Consider the following 18,280-nt stretch of genomic DNA (forward strand, 5'->3'; position numbering starts at 1 on the left):
TGCCAAAACTTACAAGGTCCCAGCGAATGCTCAATAAGCGGGTGGTGACTGAATATGGGTTAGAATTCCCCTATGTGCCTAAAGAAATAATGGATGTTATTGAACAGCACTGTGAGGAATGGTATGCGGAGGACGTCTGGAACTACTTGAAGGTTCCAAAACCTTTAGGAAGAAGATATTTCCTTTGGACATGCATGAACGGTTTACTGGGTGCCTCCAGCAATGGAGCTACGGAAGGCACATATATGCGGACAAGGTGGTTATCTGCAGACCAGGAAGAGACAATGTGGTCTACTTTGTGACAACTATAAATGCTCAAGGGAAGTCATTGACCCTACCAGACCCCAGGTTCTATTGGTAAGATAAGTAACCAGGACTGTTTTGTTTTTTGGAAAAAAAACTTTGCTCCCCCTACTTTTTTTTGGACTCAAGGAGATGTTAGACTCTTGAAGAGATTACGCGTCAAGTTTCTACACATTACAGCATTTGTTGAAATAAAAGGACTAGCGCTTATAACTCTTGCCACTAAGTGGTGTGAGTTTGCAAAAAACAAAAAGAGAACATTTTGAATCCTCTGATCTCTAGTAACAGTTTGAAGAGAGGGCCTCATCATTTTATGATGAGGACTTGCCTTCTGAAAATAATGGTGTTTTGCAGGAGAACCTCTATCAAACTACCGGAGAGTGGGTGGTATAGGTAGACAGGTTTTGGGCTGCATTATGTGTGAATTCATCCTGTGTTGCTGTTAAAATTTTTTTTATAAATGTTCAAAGTTTTATTGTTTCTTTCCCTTTCCCCATTCCAACCCTAAAGTTCAGGTACTCCTTTTTGTTAGGATTAGAAGTAGATTTTTTCTGTGTTTTTTCCTTTCTTTCCCAGAAGATGAGGACATTGTCTAAATTGGAAGGGGAAGTATGTAGCGCCAGCTCCTGAAGAGCACGCGCTATATAGTTACATAGTTAGTAAGGTTGAATAAAGAAACCAGTCCATCTAGTTCAACCTGAGTGAGTGTCTACAATTGTCCCTATCCCTGTACATTGCACACTCACATCAGTCCCTACTTTCAAGGAGCCCACAATCCAAGGTCCCTATTCATATACTAGGGCCAATTTTGGACATAAGCCATTTAACCTACCTGCATGTGTTTGGAAGGTGGGAGGAAACCGGAATACCCAGAGGAAACCCATGCAGGCACAGGGAGAACATGCAAACTCCAGGCAGGTAGTGTCGTGGTTGGGATTTGAACCACCTTTTTACTGCTAGGTGAGAGTGCTAACCACTAAACCACTGTGCTGCCACTGTGTTCAATTGCACTAAATTTTGGTCTCAGTACCAGTCTGGCTGGATTGCATTGTGTTCTGCCTGACCATTGGTGGTGCTGTCATCTCTGGCAAGTGCCAATACGCAGTTCAGTTAGGTGCATTGAGTGCCAGTTCTCTCTCTGAACCAGCCCAGTGGGAATTTCACTCTTGCTGTGCATTCTGGGAGGGGGTACTTAAGGTGCTGACATCACGTGCTTCGGGGTTCTGGGGCAGAAGTGCTTTCTGTCTGTTTGGTCCTGGTCCTCCTGACCAGCCCCCAGGGCTCTCATGGCTTGGGGTGCGGATCCACCCAATTTCAAGTCTCAAGGCTGGCTGGTCCGAGACAAAGTAACTGAAGGAAGGATTTGGAGGTGGTCCTGTGCCGTCTCGGGTTGGTGGAGAGGCCCAGCAACTGTAAAAGCATCCAGGGGAGGACTCTTCGGGAGAGGGCCATGCAAAGGTTGGTTTCTCAGAAGAAGCCTGGAGGCTAAGTTGAAAGACCCCAAGCAAATCTGATCTCGTATGGTATCGCCGAACCGGCTGTAAGATACTGGTACCATACGAGGGTTCTCTAAGTTTTCTACATCTTTCATTTATTCAAGTGTTCTACAACAAGTCTGTGACAGAGACTTTGCTTTATTTGAGCACTCTATCGACTGCTAGGCCTAGTGAGAGAAGGACTATCCAATAAGGGTGAGGATCCAGCTGTGAATGGCTATTGTTTGAATTTCCTAATGTGAGAGACTCTTTTCTACTTGACTTAGTTCCAAGAGTACCAGAACTTTTCTACCTAAACCCTCTAACCCTACTTTGAGAGACTGTGTTTTGTTTATTCTTCTTGCAAATAAAAATCCCTTAAGCGGATCTGGTGTCAGTCTCTACAGTTCTTGGGCCATCTACCTCGGGAAACCCCTAGACGTACACGGGGACAAGAAGGTAACTGTAAGCCCAATTAAATCAGCCGCTCCTTCAGGGGTCAGTGCTACATGTGGGGGCGTCGTCTGGGATCCTGTCACTCTGAAAAACAAGCCCACCCCAGCATTGCCAGTATGGACCCCCTCACAGTGGTGTGAAGCGGAAGGCACACACTCAGAAAAGAGCGTGGCCATTGAACTCCCAGGAGAGGACTGGGGAGAAAAACAAGTTAAAGAGATTGTGCAGGCATTGTACCCAGACAGGAAGGCCTATGTGGTCGCAGTAAGACCAGACCATGGGACCGATCGCACTTACGCACTACTAGAGTGGAGGAAAGGTGTCCCTAAGAATTTCCCAGGTACCAGCGTGAAACTGACAGAACCAAATTCTGCCTGACACACCCAGAGAGGCAAGGTGAAGGTCCTGTCAGCTCCAACCAGGAGAAGTCAATCAAAGCAAAAGTTCCCTCCCGGTCACACCCTACCACGATTGAGCCAGAGTTTCTTACAGCCCTAGACTTTGTGGCAAAGTGTCAGAAGGGAAACCCTGCATACCCTAGAAATTCCTACCAGAAACTATGTTGTGACGGAACTGATCCCACACTCCGATTGAGTGCTTCCGTCTATACCGCTTCCTAAGTCCTGGAACACAAGTCCAATGGATCTGGCTATAGGAACCCCCAAGCACTAGACGACACCAGCCTTGGAGGACATCAGGAATGCCCTTTATTTGAGATCTCACACAAAATATATACAGCGGGGTGACTAAAACCTAACCTAATTAGCATGAGCTAATTATCTAAATCAACACTCAGATTAGTTGACTGAGGGATAAGACTTTTCGGCTCCTGCCGAATTCAATTGCAGGTTAATTAGCACAAACAACAAAACAACAATAGGTGAAATACTCTTTAGAATCTGTGTCAAGCCAGACTAGACTCATTTACATTATACAAGACAGTCAGGATGGCTGGAGGTGATGATATTAGCATCTAAGAGTTTGTGTCCCAATAGTGTGATTTAGTCTATTGCTAACATTGCATTTACATATCCAGAGTCTGTATGTCTTGGGGGGGCACGGACCTGAATCCAAGTAACACCACCTCAGGGGTCCCCAGGCATACAGCTCACAAAGAGCACAGTTCCCCCAAATGCAAGGGCCCATAATCACAAGGCAAGAGGCTCGCATTCTGTCCCCTCCAAGAGCCTCGGTCCCAGCTAGGTCTGTCACATATGTGTTTTCTCAGGAAGGCAACCCATGCCCCCAGAGGAAAGTAACTTTGAGGAATGGTTGGAGCAGACCACACAAGCCCTGGATGAGTGGGACATCCCTGACGCACACAAAAAACAAAGGATTGCAGAGAGCCTAAGAGGGCCTGCTTCAGAAGCAATCCGAAATCTCAAGCTCAGCAAGCAGAACCGTATGGCTCAGAACTACTTATATATCCTACAGGATGTGTTCGGATGGACAGAGAAGGTCTCTGACCTAATTTACCAATTGGAGCACACCTATCAACAAGCGGGAGAAAAGCTGTCAGATTATATAGGACGGTTGGACAAAGTCCTGCATCAGATCTTGGTGAAGAAAGAACTAGATCCCAGGGAAGTGGATGAAACAACGACGGGATGTTTCGCGAACGCGGCCGATAGTTTGCAAACCGGAACGTTTGCGGCTGGCCCCATTGACTTCAATGGGAGGCGAACTTCGCAAACCTACAGGTCAAATTTTCAGCCACAAAATAATTAATAGCTGTGCAAACATAGTCCCACCACATGGCCAATGACATAACACATGTATGAGGTGAATCTGGGATCGACAACTACAAGCATTCTTTTTTTATATGGGAAATTGTTGTGACAATTCAGGACTGTGGAGCGCATGAAGGCAATGGAGGAGAGGGAAGGTCAGGGTAGGCAAAGAGGGTGCAGGAGATGATCACCAGCAGCGTGACATACAGCAATGACACCTGCACCGTGATAGAGTCATCTGACAACAGCACCGTGATAGAGAGCACTGACATCAGCAGCGTGACATAAAGCACTAACACCAGCACCGTGATATACAGCACTGACAGCAGCACCTGATAGAGAGTACTGACATCAGCAGCGTGACATAAAGCACTAACACCAGCACCGCGATATACAGCACTGACAGCAGCACCGTGATAGAGAGTACTGACATCAGCAGCGTGACATACAGCAATGACACCTGCACCGTGATAGAGTCATCTGACACCAGCACCATGATAGAGAGCACTGACATCAGCAGCGTGACATAAAGCACTAACACCAGCACCGTGATATACAGCACTGACAGCAGCACCGTGATAGAGAGCACTGACATCAGCAGCGTGACATAAAGCACTCACACCAGCACTGTGATATACAGCACTGACAGCAGCACCGTGATAGAGAGCACTGACATCAGCAGCGTGACATAAAGCACTCACACCAGCACCGTGATATACAGCACTGACACCAGCACCATGACAGAGAGCACTGACATCAGCCGCGTGACATAGAGCACTAACACCAGCACCGTGATATACAGCACTGACAGCAGCACCGTGACAGAGAGCACTGACATCAGCAGCCTGACATAAAGCACTAACACCAGCACCGTGACATAAAGCACTAACACCAGCACCGTGATATACAGCACTGACAGCAGCACCGTGATAGAGAGTACTGACATCAGCACCGTGATATACAGCACTGACACCTGCACCGTAAGCAGCCCACCGTAAGTCAGCATAGCACAGGGATGGTGGGAGCCCCTCATAATGAGCAGCCCCAGGAGGAAGTCAGCACAGCACAGGGATGGTGGGAGCCCCTCATAATGAGCATAGCACAGGGATGGTGGGAGCACCTCAAAATATGCACAGCAGAGGTACAGCCCCAGGAGGAAGTCAGCACAGCACAGGGATGGTGGGAGCCCCTCATAATATTGTCAAGATATGAAGACATATGTAACACATATCTGCATGTAACTCAGAGTCCCCCTTCAATATAAGAATGAATTTCTTTCTAAAATGTTTCTTTATTCTTTGAGTATTTCTCAATGTTGCAACACATATGTTGTTGTGTATCTTGCTCTTTGGATGACATGAAATGTTCTGCCAGTAAGATGATAAAATATATTATTCCCAGAAATGTTGTGAAATGTTTGTTGGAAAGTCCCTGTTTATAACAAACTTTACCCTTGTCATAATTAATCACTATTCTGTCAATTTGACCTTTATTTTGTTATTGAATTCAGGGCGAGGTGACCATATGTAATGTGGGACCAATTATTATGGAATGTATTACGTATTTTGTAACTTGGTTCTGTGCCCGCCATAAGCGGTAATGTTATAATTTTCTTATAAAAAGCTGTAACAGTTTGTATTCTGTGCCACAACCCCTTGGAAGGTGTGGTCCTCTGTACAGTGTGTATTTCTGAAGTAAACATGCATTGAGACGAATGCTACTTCGTAGATGTCCTTTATTTCAAGGCTGTACATAACAGTTGGTGACCCTTGGACGGTCTTTTTATCTGCAACCCCACCATCGGCTCTCAACCCGCAACAGGAGGGACAGCAAAGAGGCCTCAGGTGAGAAAACTTTTATTTCTCATATTATAAAGTACTGTCTTTCTGTGCGGTTTTGAGGAGCCGGGTGGGGCTTGTGGAATACAGAAGGTAACACGTTCCTTTTTGATTTTACTGCATTCTGTCTATGTATGAGTACTGAGAATATTAATGGTACCAGTTACAACTTAAGCATGCAAAAGTACTTACTTGCCCTTCTTCTTACTCTCAGAAATGACAATGAATATAGTCATATTATTAAGGGATGTGTAAAATGCAGGTACCACAATTTCTATGAGTGAATAGAAGGTGGTGGATGTTGAATTTTTGTGTGATTTTTTGAGAAACGTTTGTGGTCCTAAGGCGGAGAGGTTTGCCTTCAGCGGATAGCCACAAATGGGTGAATGACCTGCTGTATGTTCTCTGGAATAGGGAGTCGAGATAGGGACTAGCCTATTACCACTCAGAAAGGAGACGTCCTTCTGAGAGTAGAACAAAGTGAAATATCTCAATATATGTACTGGGCTGCTGGTACACAGCCATAAGAAGTAAACAGTAGAGAGTCCCGGAGCTCTAAACTATTGTCATTTCTGAAAAGAGTAACAGGGGAAATATAAAGAAAATGGGAAATTTGCTTGAAAATAATATTTTACCGGTAATGAATACTTTTGGGTTAACAAAAGAAAGGGCAAAGAAATTATTAAAAATAGCAAAGAAAACAGGGTTAAGCGTAGCGAAATTGCATCCAAGCGCCCCCATCATCAAGATGATGGTAAGTGGAGAGCCGGATGCTTTAAAGCATCATGTAAAATGGTGTAAAATTACAAAAAGGGAATACAAAGAGGACCCGTCGAAATGGTGGCCCCCCTGAGGGTTCGCTTGATACCCCAACAATTGATGCATTATTTAATCTACTCTTTAAAATGTCTGATTGCGGGGGGGATTGAATGTTTAGCTGCCTGGGAAGAAGCGTCCCGAAAGGATGCAAAACCACCCCCTTATAAGATGTGTACTGAGAAAGCTGCTCTACATCTGGAAGATGAAGAGGAGCTTCCCAATGCTTGGGCATCCCCTTATGATTTTGCAAGAAGGGATTTAGTAATAGCATCCAGAGCAGCGTCTGCCCCTATAGTTGAAATTGATCATATGGGGCAAAGTGAAGAAGACATGGGAGAACAGAGGGCTCCCAGCATCCAGGCTACCCCTCAGCAGCAACAAGCTGTTTCCAGCTTCTCACAGGAGGGAAGGAGCCGAAGGTTAGAAGGAGCCCAAGGAACTTCTCAACGGAGGAGTAGTTTGGGATCCTCACTGGGTAATAGTGAGGGGGTAATATTTGATAAAGATGGACAAATTTGGCAGTTCACTCCATCAAGACCAAATGCTTTAGCAAAATTCACAAAAATAGATAGATTACATACCCCCATAAAGCAGACAAGTCAGACTTATACCCCAGTGGCCATGAGGCAAAAAGCAGCAGCAAAGCAGAAAGCTTTAGGGATATTACACACTCCAGATAGGGGAAGAGAAACAAGAGAACTAATCAGGTCCCTATTAAAGGAGAAGCTGGGAGAGCAGATGCCCCTAAGGGAAGTGGCCCTGCCAGGAGGGGTAGTGGGAGATCAATATGTAGCTAATATGGCTCAAGTTTATGTCCCATGGAAGCCTAGTGAGATAAGAGCAATTGTGGCAAAACTGCCCAATATGGAAAAATGTCCTAAGAAATGGTATGGGAAAATGATGTGGATGGAAAGGACTCAACAAGCCACATATACAGATATGTGGATCTTGATTGACTGTGTGGTGCCTGAAAAGTATGTGGATGTATGGAACTTATTTGCAAAGAATAAGGGTACTAGTGAACAATAAAATGTTAGAGAGAAGTAAGTGATGAGTTAGCAAATGGGTTAATCTCTCCCTATCGGTGTGCATGGGACAGCTAGCAAATTGCAGATGTGCTTATGATTTTCTGAAAGGGAGGGGTCAACAGGCTCCGTGTCAGTGAGGGAACAGTGCGGCAGACGCCTGCTGCTACAGTTTCTGACTCAGCAATAAGAATTTAAGAAGAATTAAAAGAAAGTGTAAAGACATGGTCTGGTTAACAGTTTCATGGGAGGATTGTTATAGGAAGTTAAAGAATGGAGAAAGAAGCCAGCGCTAGAATTAATGAATAGTGGATCTTAAAGAATCTAAGAGATTAATAAGAATAGCGATAAAAATAGTAAATGTATAACAAGTTCCCATACCTAAGAAAACAGCACTGCATATGGAAAGTATTGAAGTGCAGGTTGTAGCTCTTCAAATTAAACGGGAAAGACAAAAAAGACTTTGTAAAATATATGTGATGCCAATTTTCCCACTTCGAATCAGCAGGTATTTTTTTGGTTAAGATAAGTAATGATGTAATTACTGCTAACATCACTGAACCTCTATAGGTAAGAGTTGGTGTATCGCCATATTCCCCTAGCAGTCTGCTAGACAGAGAAAATATAAGAGTAACTATAGTTTTAATGCCTGAAGGGATGGGAGTAAAACATACTTGAAGCAAAAGGGAGATGTTAAATTTGCTCCTTATGCCAGAACTTTATTAACCCTAAACAGGAGGGATTACAAGAAGCCCACAAGGGGCTTATGGATCCAGCAGTCTGGATTACTGGAAATTCTCACCAGACTATATGAAAGTGGCCACGGTGAAAAGTCATGGGGATTTAGCCCTGTCAGTACCAAGAATTTTTCAGTATCTTGAGTAGAGAAGTCACCGGAGGAAGCTGCCCGGTGATTAAGAATAGATAATAAATAAATAAATAAAGAATGAAAATTTTGCTGGATGAAGGAGACTCAATCCTCCACTAGTATTAGGTCTTTTACAAGTATTATTAAAGCGACATACAAAGGGTAGTTATAAGTTTATCGAGGAAAAATTAACCCCAGCAGTGAAGAAAGAAATTAAAGAAACTTTACTGACAACCCCAAATCTTGGGCTACCTGACTATAGTAAACCTTACTACCTATTTTGTGTAACAAGCCAATGAATATGCTAAAGGAGCAATCTACGAATAGCCATCCATTGCCATGCCTATGTTGTTTCTGACTGATTTACTTGTTGATTTACACATTTTGTCTGCCTTACAGGAAAACTCATCTCACAGACCATCCTGGTGCTCCAAAGGGGCTGTTTGTGATGAGGATGGCCTGTGGACTATGAAGGGAAAAATGGTTGCTCCTCCAACTCTGTTTCCTTATTTGTTTTGCTTTGAGCCATGGGCCTTGCCATGTCTCAACAGGAGGGATGTGTTGGGTGGTGAACAAACACTGGTGGGCTCCAGGCTTTCATACATATGCTGCTAAATAGATTAATGAATGTGCAATATGTCAAATGCATAACATTGAAAAACCAGTGCCCACTCATATGAAGCATATTCCACATACTGAGGAGCCGTTTCAAATTGTGCAGATTGACTTCTCAGATATGCCCCCTTGTGGTCGGTTCAAGTATCTTTTAGTTTGCATGTGCCAGGAGTAATGCCCGAACAGTAGTAAAATGTCTCATTAGAGAGTTAATCCCAAGATTTGGTATAGGGGCTGTTTTCTCCTCAGATAGAGGTACACACTTTGATAACAAGTTAATGGCAGAAGTGGTGAATATTCTGGGGATAAGACAGCAGCTGCACACCCCATATAGGCCACAAGCTAGCGGGATGGTGGAGTGCAGCAATCAAACTTTAAAGGGGTATCTGGCCAAGATAACTGCTAATGGGAAAAGCACATGTGTAGAAGCACTGCCAATAGCTTTAGCTACCATTAGGACCACCCCTAAGGAGAAGCATGGACTATCACCCTTTGATATACTATTTGGGCGACCGCCTAAGAGACTTCCTGCAACCCTTGTACCACCAGAGACAGTGACTTTGTTAAAAGGTCAAGATGCCATGATAGACTATTTATGCAAATTGGCAAATGTGTTTTCTGATACTTTTTCCAGAGCCAAAGCAGGACAACCAGTGGATACAAGTGAAGGAACACATGTACATCAAGAATCAAATACCCGGGACCACTTTGTCTCCTAAGTGGAAAGCACCATTTCAGATCATTCTTGTATCTCCCACTGCTGTAAAGCTGAAAGACTACAAGTACTGGGTTCATGGTTCCCATTGTAAAAAGACTATAGGTCCGATGGAACATACAGATCATTCTGCTTTTATCAGGTATTCTTCTTTACCCTTGCCTCCTAGGTCATCACCGCCAATCACTCGTGCCAGAGCCAGAAGACTCCAGAATGAATCTCCTGGGGCCTAGACCGAATGTGGCATTATGGAGCTTTATCCTCTGTGGTGGAGCGGTGGTGTGGATCACAGTCATGGCATTCGAATGGACATACCATAAAGAAAAGGGTAAGATACATGACACCTACCTTTTCAATGCCACTGTCACAAATGAAATCCCAATCAAAGAACAAGAGACACTCATGAGTATCATGCTAAATTGGGTGAACCCTTTCATAACTCCTTTGTGTCCATGCACCTACAGGCAGCAAAAAGACTGAACATTTCTAATTGCTGGATATGCACACATGCACCTATATCACATAAGACTATACCCTTATTAGGTGTGCCCAGCACATTGGCCGAAGTAGAGAACAATGCCCACTTTGAAGATGTAAGCAGACCTATGGTTGACAGAATTGTTTCGCTCCTGTTGTTCACTAATGCTCCAATGAAAATTCCCTCGGTCTGTATAAACTTCACTCGAGAATATTCATCTGAACTGTTTACTCAGGGTTTTCAAAGTACTACCAGACCTATTGGGAACTCTAACTTTATGGACAATGCTGAGTTCAGATATTGGTTTAATAGTAAGGATACAGCATGGAGCACGGATCGATATCAGGAACTACATGACTACACGCATCGTCAGCATTCTAGACAAAACAATATGAAATTATTAATGTGTTTGCAGAGGTATAATTTCAGGAAGGCTTGTGCAGCTCCCCCAGGTTATTATTTTATATGTGGGAAGAAAGCATATAATTGGATCCCTTTAAATTCTATGGGGGTTTGTTATTTTGGTAGAGTAATACCTGCCACTTAGTATATGAGTGACAATGAGTTTAAGGAGTCCCAAATCCGTAAAATCCCCATCCATCTCCTAAAAAGAGATTTAGCTTCTCAGTCAGAACCTGGGGGGAGGAAGAGAATCATGATGAGGTTAAAGGTCCTGATATGAACAAGGAGGGTGAGACTAACATTGAGGTACCCCACTTATTGTTGAGGAAAATACTAATGATACTGATACTAGTGATATTGACACTAATGTAGAGTCACATGACAAGGAGATAAAGCCAATATTCTCCATACCATGGGTAAATAGATGTTGTATCAAAAAGGCATTTCGTTTTATCATTGATTTAGCTGACTTGATTGATAATATTACAGCATTGTATGATAGGAACTTTGTGGCTCTTGCCACAGAGCTAAAAATGGTTAAAAAGGAGATTTTGCAGCACCGGTTGGTGTTGGATTATCTTACAGCAAGCCAGGGAGGAATATGCGCCATAGTGGGAACAGGCTGTTGTAACTACATTGGAAATGATACTAAAGCAGAAGATGCCATCATTTCACATATGGAACAGGTGCAACAGCTCAAGCTCAATTTTCAGAAAGAGCATACTGAAACTGCTTGGGTTGAAGGAAGTTGGGAAAGCTGGCTTTCCTGGCTTAATCCTGTCAACTGGTTTTCAAACATTGGAGGCTGGTTTGCTGGTATATTACATGGTATCCTTTATATTGTTGGTATCATAGTACTTATAATCCTTATAATCAAATGTGCACCTATGTTATTCAAATGTTGTTTGAAAATAACTACAACTTCTTGTAGTGCTATTTGGAAAGCTTGTACTAATACTGGTTCTTTTGAGCCCCAAAGGTCAAGAGTCTGAACTGCTCATGAGATGGTGGCTCGTATACCTGGAGGTCAACCCTGAGACATAGAGGAAGTCTAAAGAGGAATACCCAAAGAATTATAAACATAGGAGGGAATGTCAAGATATGAAGACATATGTAACACATATCTGCATGTAACTCAGAGTTCCCCTTCAATATAAGAATGAATTTCTTTCTAAAATGTTTCTTTATTCTTTGAGTATTTCTCAATGTTGCAACACATATGTTGTTGTGTATCTTGCTCTTTGGATGACATGAAATGTTCTGCCAGTAAGATGATAAAATATATTATTCCCAGAAATGTTGTGAAATGTTTGTTGGAAAGTCCCTGTTTATAACAAACTTTACCCTTGTCATAATTAATCACTATTCTGTCAATTTGACCTTTATTTTGTTATTGAATTCAGGGCGAGGTGACCATATGTAATGTGGGACCAATTATTATGGAATGTATTACGTATTTTGTAACTTGGTTCTGTGCCCGCCATAAGCGGTAATGTTATCATTTTCTTATAAAAAGCTGTAACAGTTTGTATTCTGTACCACAACCCCTTGGAAGGTGTGGTCCTCTGTACAGTGTGTATTTCTGAAGTAAACATGCATTGAGACGAATGCTACTTGGTAGATGTCCTTTATTTCAAGGCTGTACATAACAATATGAACAGCAGAGGTACAGCCCCAGGAGGATGTCAGCACAGCACAGGGATGGTGGGAGCCCCTCATAATAATCAGCCCCAGTAGAAATATGGCACCGCTCAACCTCTTCAAAGAGGAGGGTACGGGCATATAGTACGGTGTGCTTTTTTTGGACAAGGAAGTGAGCCACATGAAGAAAGAATGTCTCTGTGCTCGATTAAAAATATTGTTTATAGACATATACATGGTCTACTGGTCACATGTGTTGAATTCCTCCGAGATCCATGCCTCATTCATTTTTAGAAATGTGAGGTAGTTAACACTGTCGTGAGCTAGGCGAGTACGCTTATCGGTCAGGATCCCCCCTGCTGCGCTGAACATCCTTTTGGACAGGACACTGGATGAGGGGCAAGCCAACAGTTCGATTGCAAATTGGGCAAGCTCTGGCCAGAGGTCAAGCCTGCCCACCCAGTAGTCCAGGGGTTCATCACCCCTCAGAGCGTGCACATCGGCCGTTAACCCGATGTAGTCGGATAACCTGATGGTCTAGGCGTTCCCTGATGCTGGATCCGGATGACACCTGTCGATGGGTCGGCTGAAAGAATGACCTTGAATCCGAAGTCACCAACACATCTTCAAACCGGCCTCTTCTTGCAGGCGCTGTTGGATTGGTACCCGCAACTCCTTCTCTGGGAGTGGAAATTGCTCCTCTGCCAGCGCACGCAAAAGCAGAATGCAGCATTTCTCGAAGCAAGGCCTGGAAGTGCTCCATTCTGCCAGCCTTCTGTGACAGCGGTAACATTTCCGCCATTTTGTGTTTGTACCGGGGGTCTAAGTACGTTGCCACCCAGTACTGGTCCTTGACCCTTATGCTTTTTATTTATCTATTAAAACACTGGAGCATGAAGGCCCCCATTTGCACTAAAGTGGAAGCGGTGTGGTGGCCTGGCTCCTGCTCATCATCCAGGATAATGTCGTCCTCTTCATTCTCCTCTTCCCATCCACGCACAACGGGGATCCCAGAAAGGTTTAAAGCATACTCTTCTTGCTCCTCCTCATCCGCCCCGGCACCATCCTCCTCTGACTCCTCTTCAAACTCCTGTTGTTCACTTGTCTCAGATAGAGTAGCCCCCCCTGGGAATTCATCCAGCATTGCGACTTCCTCATCTTCCCGCTCCTGCTCCTCCACAGCTTGATCAATGACACAACGCAATGTACGCTCCATAAAGAAGGCATAAGGTACCATGTCACTGATGGCGCCATGGATGCGACTGACCAGTTTGGTGATCTCCTCAAATGGGCGCAAAAGCCTGCATGCGTCGCGCATGAGCAGCCACTGGCGCGGTGAAAAAAACCCCAGCTCCCCAGAACCGGTTCTGCCGCAGAGTTCATACAGGTAGACGTTAACTGCACGTTTTTGCTGGAGCAGCCTATCAAGCATATAGAAGGTTGAGTTCCATCGCGTGAGGCAATCGCAAATAAGACGTCTGACCGGCAGATTGTGTCGGCGCTGAATGTCAGCAAGGCGGGCCATGGCCGTGTAAGATCTTCTGAAATGGGCCGAGATTTTCCTTGCCTGCCGCAAGATGGCCTGGACCCCAGGGTATTTGACAAGGAATCGCTGCACGACCAAGTTTAAGACGTGTGCCATGCATGGCACGTGCTTGATTTTGCCTGTTTCAATGCGCTAAGCAGATTGGCACCATTGTCACACACCACTTTACCAACTGTCAAATTGAGCGGTGTTAGCCACTGATCTGCCTGTGAACGCAAAGCTGAAAGGAGTGCCGGGCCAGTGTGGCTCTTGGCTTCCAGGCATAACAGACGCAGCACGGCATGGCAACGTCTCACCTGGCATGTCAAATAGGTTCTGGGGAGCTTGGGCGGCACAGCGGAAGAGACGCTAGCAGAGGAAAAGGAGGAGTCAGCCGAGGAGGAGAGGGAGGAGGATGGAGTAGGAGGAGGAGGAGAAGAAGAGTCAGGCCTGCATGCAATCCGTGGCGGTAAAACCAAATCTACACGGGTGCCACGGGTTACATGCTTGACGGCCGTCAGAAGGTTCAGCCAGTGGGCAGTAAAAGTGATATACCTTCCCTGCCCGTGTTTGCTAGACCACGTGTCTGTGGTCAGATGTATCTTGGCACCGACACTGTGTGCCAGAGATACATTCACTTGCCGCTGAACATGGCCATATAGCTCTGGGATGCCCTTCTCTGAGAAATACTTCCTTCCTGGGACCTTCCATTGTGGTGTTCCAATGGCCACAAATTTGCGAAATGCCTCCGAGTCCACCAGTTTATATGGCAGTAGTTGGCGGGCTATGAGTTCTGACAAGCCAGCCGTCAACCGTTGGGCAAGAGGGTTATCCGGCGTCATCATTTTTTTACGCTTGAACATTAGACCCACGGAAGCCTGCCTTTTTGCAGAAAAATGTGAGCTTGGAGTGATGGAAGGTGGAGTGGAGGACAATTGTAAAGAGAAGGAGAAGTAGAAGACGAGGCTGGATGGTGAGAGCCTGGAGTGTGGCTTTGTGTGTTCCGTTGCTCCCACTCAGCTCGGTGATGGCTGCTCATGTGCCTTCTTAAGGCGGTCGTCCCTAGGTGAGTGTTGGGCTTACTGCGACTAATGCGTTGACTGCAAAGATTGCAAATGGCAACGCTATTGTCAGCAGCGGACACGTTAAAAAAAGCCCACACCGCGGAGCCATGTGCCGGTGCCCTGGGAGCGCCAGATGTGACCGTACATGGTCGATGACTCGCTCCTGATAAATTTGCAGTCTGCTTTGTCCCTCCTGTGCAATGTAAGTTATTCCTGCTTCTCCTCCCTATCTGCTGGTCCATATCTCCCTCTGAACTCCCCTCATCTTCCTCTCTTGTGGGCACCCACGTGACATCACTAGACACGTCATCATCAACGTCGCCTTCCCCACCGCTATAAGTAGAGATCTCGGAGTAGGCAGCAACACCGGGGACCAACCTCCTCCTTGGGCTGATCTGGGTACTGTCGTCAGACTGCTGAGTAGCAGTTGTTGCTACCTCCTCTTCCTGATCCAATACCAAGAGTGGCTGCGCATCAGAAATGTCCTCTTGATATGGATTGGAAAATAATTCCTGTGACTCAAGCGGAAGGTATGTGGTGGTGGTGTTGTTGGTGGTAGTGTCTTTGGGGGTGCACATAGCAGAGAGTGAAGAAGAGGGTGCAGATCGAGAGGATGAGGAGGGTGCAGAAGAGTTAGGCTGAGCGAGCCACTCAACCAACTCTGGTGCGTCCTTTAAAGTAATTGTTTCAAATCTTTCTTTATTATTTCTTTTATAATTATAAAACATACAAAACATCCATCAACATACCTAACATCCATGAACTACTACATATTTCTCAAAAAAATAAAATAAAAAAAAATATATATATATATATATATATATATATGTATACACACACATACATATATATATATATATATATATATATATATATATATACACATACATATATACACATACATACATATACATACATATATATATATATATATATATGTATATATATATATATATATATATATACATATATATATATATATATATATATATATATATATATATATATATATATATATACATATATATATATATATACATATATATATATATATATATAAATCAGCCCTCCTCCCTCCCACCTACCCCATCACTCCTCACTTCCTCACTTACAAATATTCCTTAAGGTTCCCTGAGGTGCAAAACTCCTCCCACTTTTTCCAATGCTTTGAAATTGGATTCTCCACATATCCTTCTTCTCTTATTTGCTTCTCCATATAGTGTGTTTCACTCATTTCACATTTCCACTCTATTATTAATGGAGCATTTTCCTTCTTCCATTTTCGCGCTATTACAACTTTTGCAGCTGTAGTCATACAGTGCAAAAACTCTATCTCTTTCTGTGTTAATGATTTAGGTGTGAGAGAGAATAGTACTATCATTATATCTATCTTTATCCTAGTACCTGTCACTCGCTGATATATTTCTGTTATGTTACCCCAAAAATCTCTTAACTTGTAACAGCTATACCATATGTGTTCTAAAGTACCCTTTTCTATTTTGCATCTCCAACAGGTTTCAGGGTTCCTTTTATTTATTCTATTCATTACTACTGGGCTTCTATACCATCTTATTGCAACTTTATAGTTTTTTTCTTGGTCCTTGATTTCTACCGATAGTTTATGTATTCTTCCATATATCCCTTCCCATTCCTTCTCTGTCAACACATTCCCTATTTCCTCCTCCCATTTTTTCACTGCTGCTATTTTTTAATATCACCATAAGGGAGTAATAGATTGTATATCTTAGAAAGTTTTTTATTCGCTTTATCCTTATTTAATACTATTTGCTCGAATACAGTTAATTGTCTATTAATACTTATTATTAATGGATCTATATATGCTTTCAACTGAGAGTATTGCAGCCATTTATTATTATATTCATGTCCCATTTCCTGAAACGTTGGCATTCTCCCATCTATCAGGATTTGTATTATTTGCTCATGCTCCTCCATATTCCATTTAAGAAATGTTTTGCTTTTTAGTGCTGGTCTAAATTCGGGGTTGGCAAATAATGGGGTCATAGGGCCACTCATTGAGAAGAGATTTCCTTTTTTTATTATATCATCCCAAATTTTTAATGTTGTTTTTACAAAAATGGGTAACTCCTTTTCTTCTGGTCTTAAATTAGATTTTATCCATGGTTGATGTTTTATTCTAGCCCCTATTATATCTTCTTCTAACTTTACCCATTGTTTATTTTTTGCATTATGCTGCCAATCTATAATTCTCATTATTGACGCTGCTTGGAGGTATTTGGAGAAGTCAGGCATTGCCAGTCCTCCATTTTTTTTTTGTTCTTATTAATACTTCTCTTCCTATTCTAGGAACCTTATGCGACCATATAAAACTTTCTGCAGCTTCTCTTAAATCCTTCATAATCTTTCCTGATGGTATAATAGGGACAGTTTGAAAAATATATAGCATAATTGGTAGTATCACCATCTTTAGAATATTTATTTTCCCTAACAAGGAATAAGTTATTTTATCATATCTTCCTAAAAGTTTTTTTACCTTATAAATTGCTTTATTATAGTTCATGTCCTGTAGAAGTTTTAAGTCACTTGGAATATATATTCCAAGATACTTAATCGCGTCTTGTTTCCATTTAAATGGGAAATCATTTAGTATTATCTTTTGCATTCCTTCTTCCAATGAGATGTTCATTACTTCAGATTTATCATAATTAACTTTAACCACTTTCAGACCGGACCATTTTGCTGGTAAATGACCAGAGGTCTTTTTACAATTTGGCACTGCGCTGCTTTAACTGGTAATTGCGCGGTCATGCAATGTTGTACCCAAACAAAATTTGCGTCCTTTTCTTCCCACAAATAGAGCTTTCTTTTGATGGTATTTGATTGCCTCTGCGATTTTTATTTTTTGCGATATAAATGGAAAAAGACCGCAAATTTTGAAAAAAAATGATATTTTCTACTTTTTGTTATTAGAAAAATCCAATAAACTCAATTTTAGTCATACATTTAGGCCAAAATGTATTCAGCCACATGTCTTTGGTAAAAAAAAAGTCAATAACTGTATATTTATTGGTTTGCGCAAAAGTTGTCACATCTACAAACTAAGGTACGTTTTCTGGAATTTACGCAGCTTTTAGTTTACGACTGCCTATCTCATTTCTTGAGGTGCTAAAATGGCAGGGCAGTACAAAACCCCCCCAAATGACCCCATTTTGGAAAGTAGACCCCCTAAGGAAATTGATAAGTGGCATGTTGAGCCCATTGAATATTTAATTTTTTTGCCTCAAGCGATTGAATAATGACAAAAAAAATTTTTTTATTTTTTTTTCACAAAGTTGTCACTAAATGAT

Source organism: Lithobates pipiens, unplaced genomic scaffold, assembly GCF_037356315.1.
Source record: "Lithobates pipiens isolate NorthernLeopardFrog02 unplaced genomic scaffold, aLitPip1_a1.2 Scaffold_10, whole genome shotgun sequence".
NCBI lineage: Eukaryota > Metazoa > Chordata > Amphibia > Anura > Ranidae > Lithobates > Lithobates pipiens.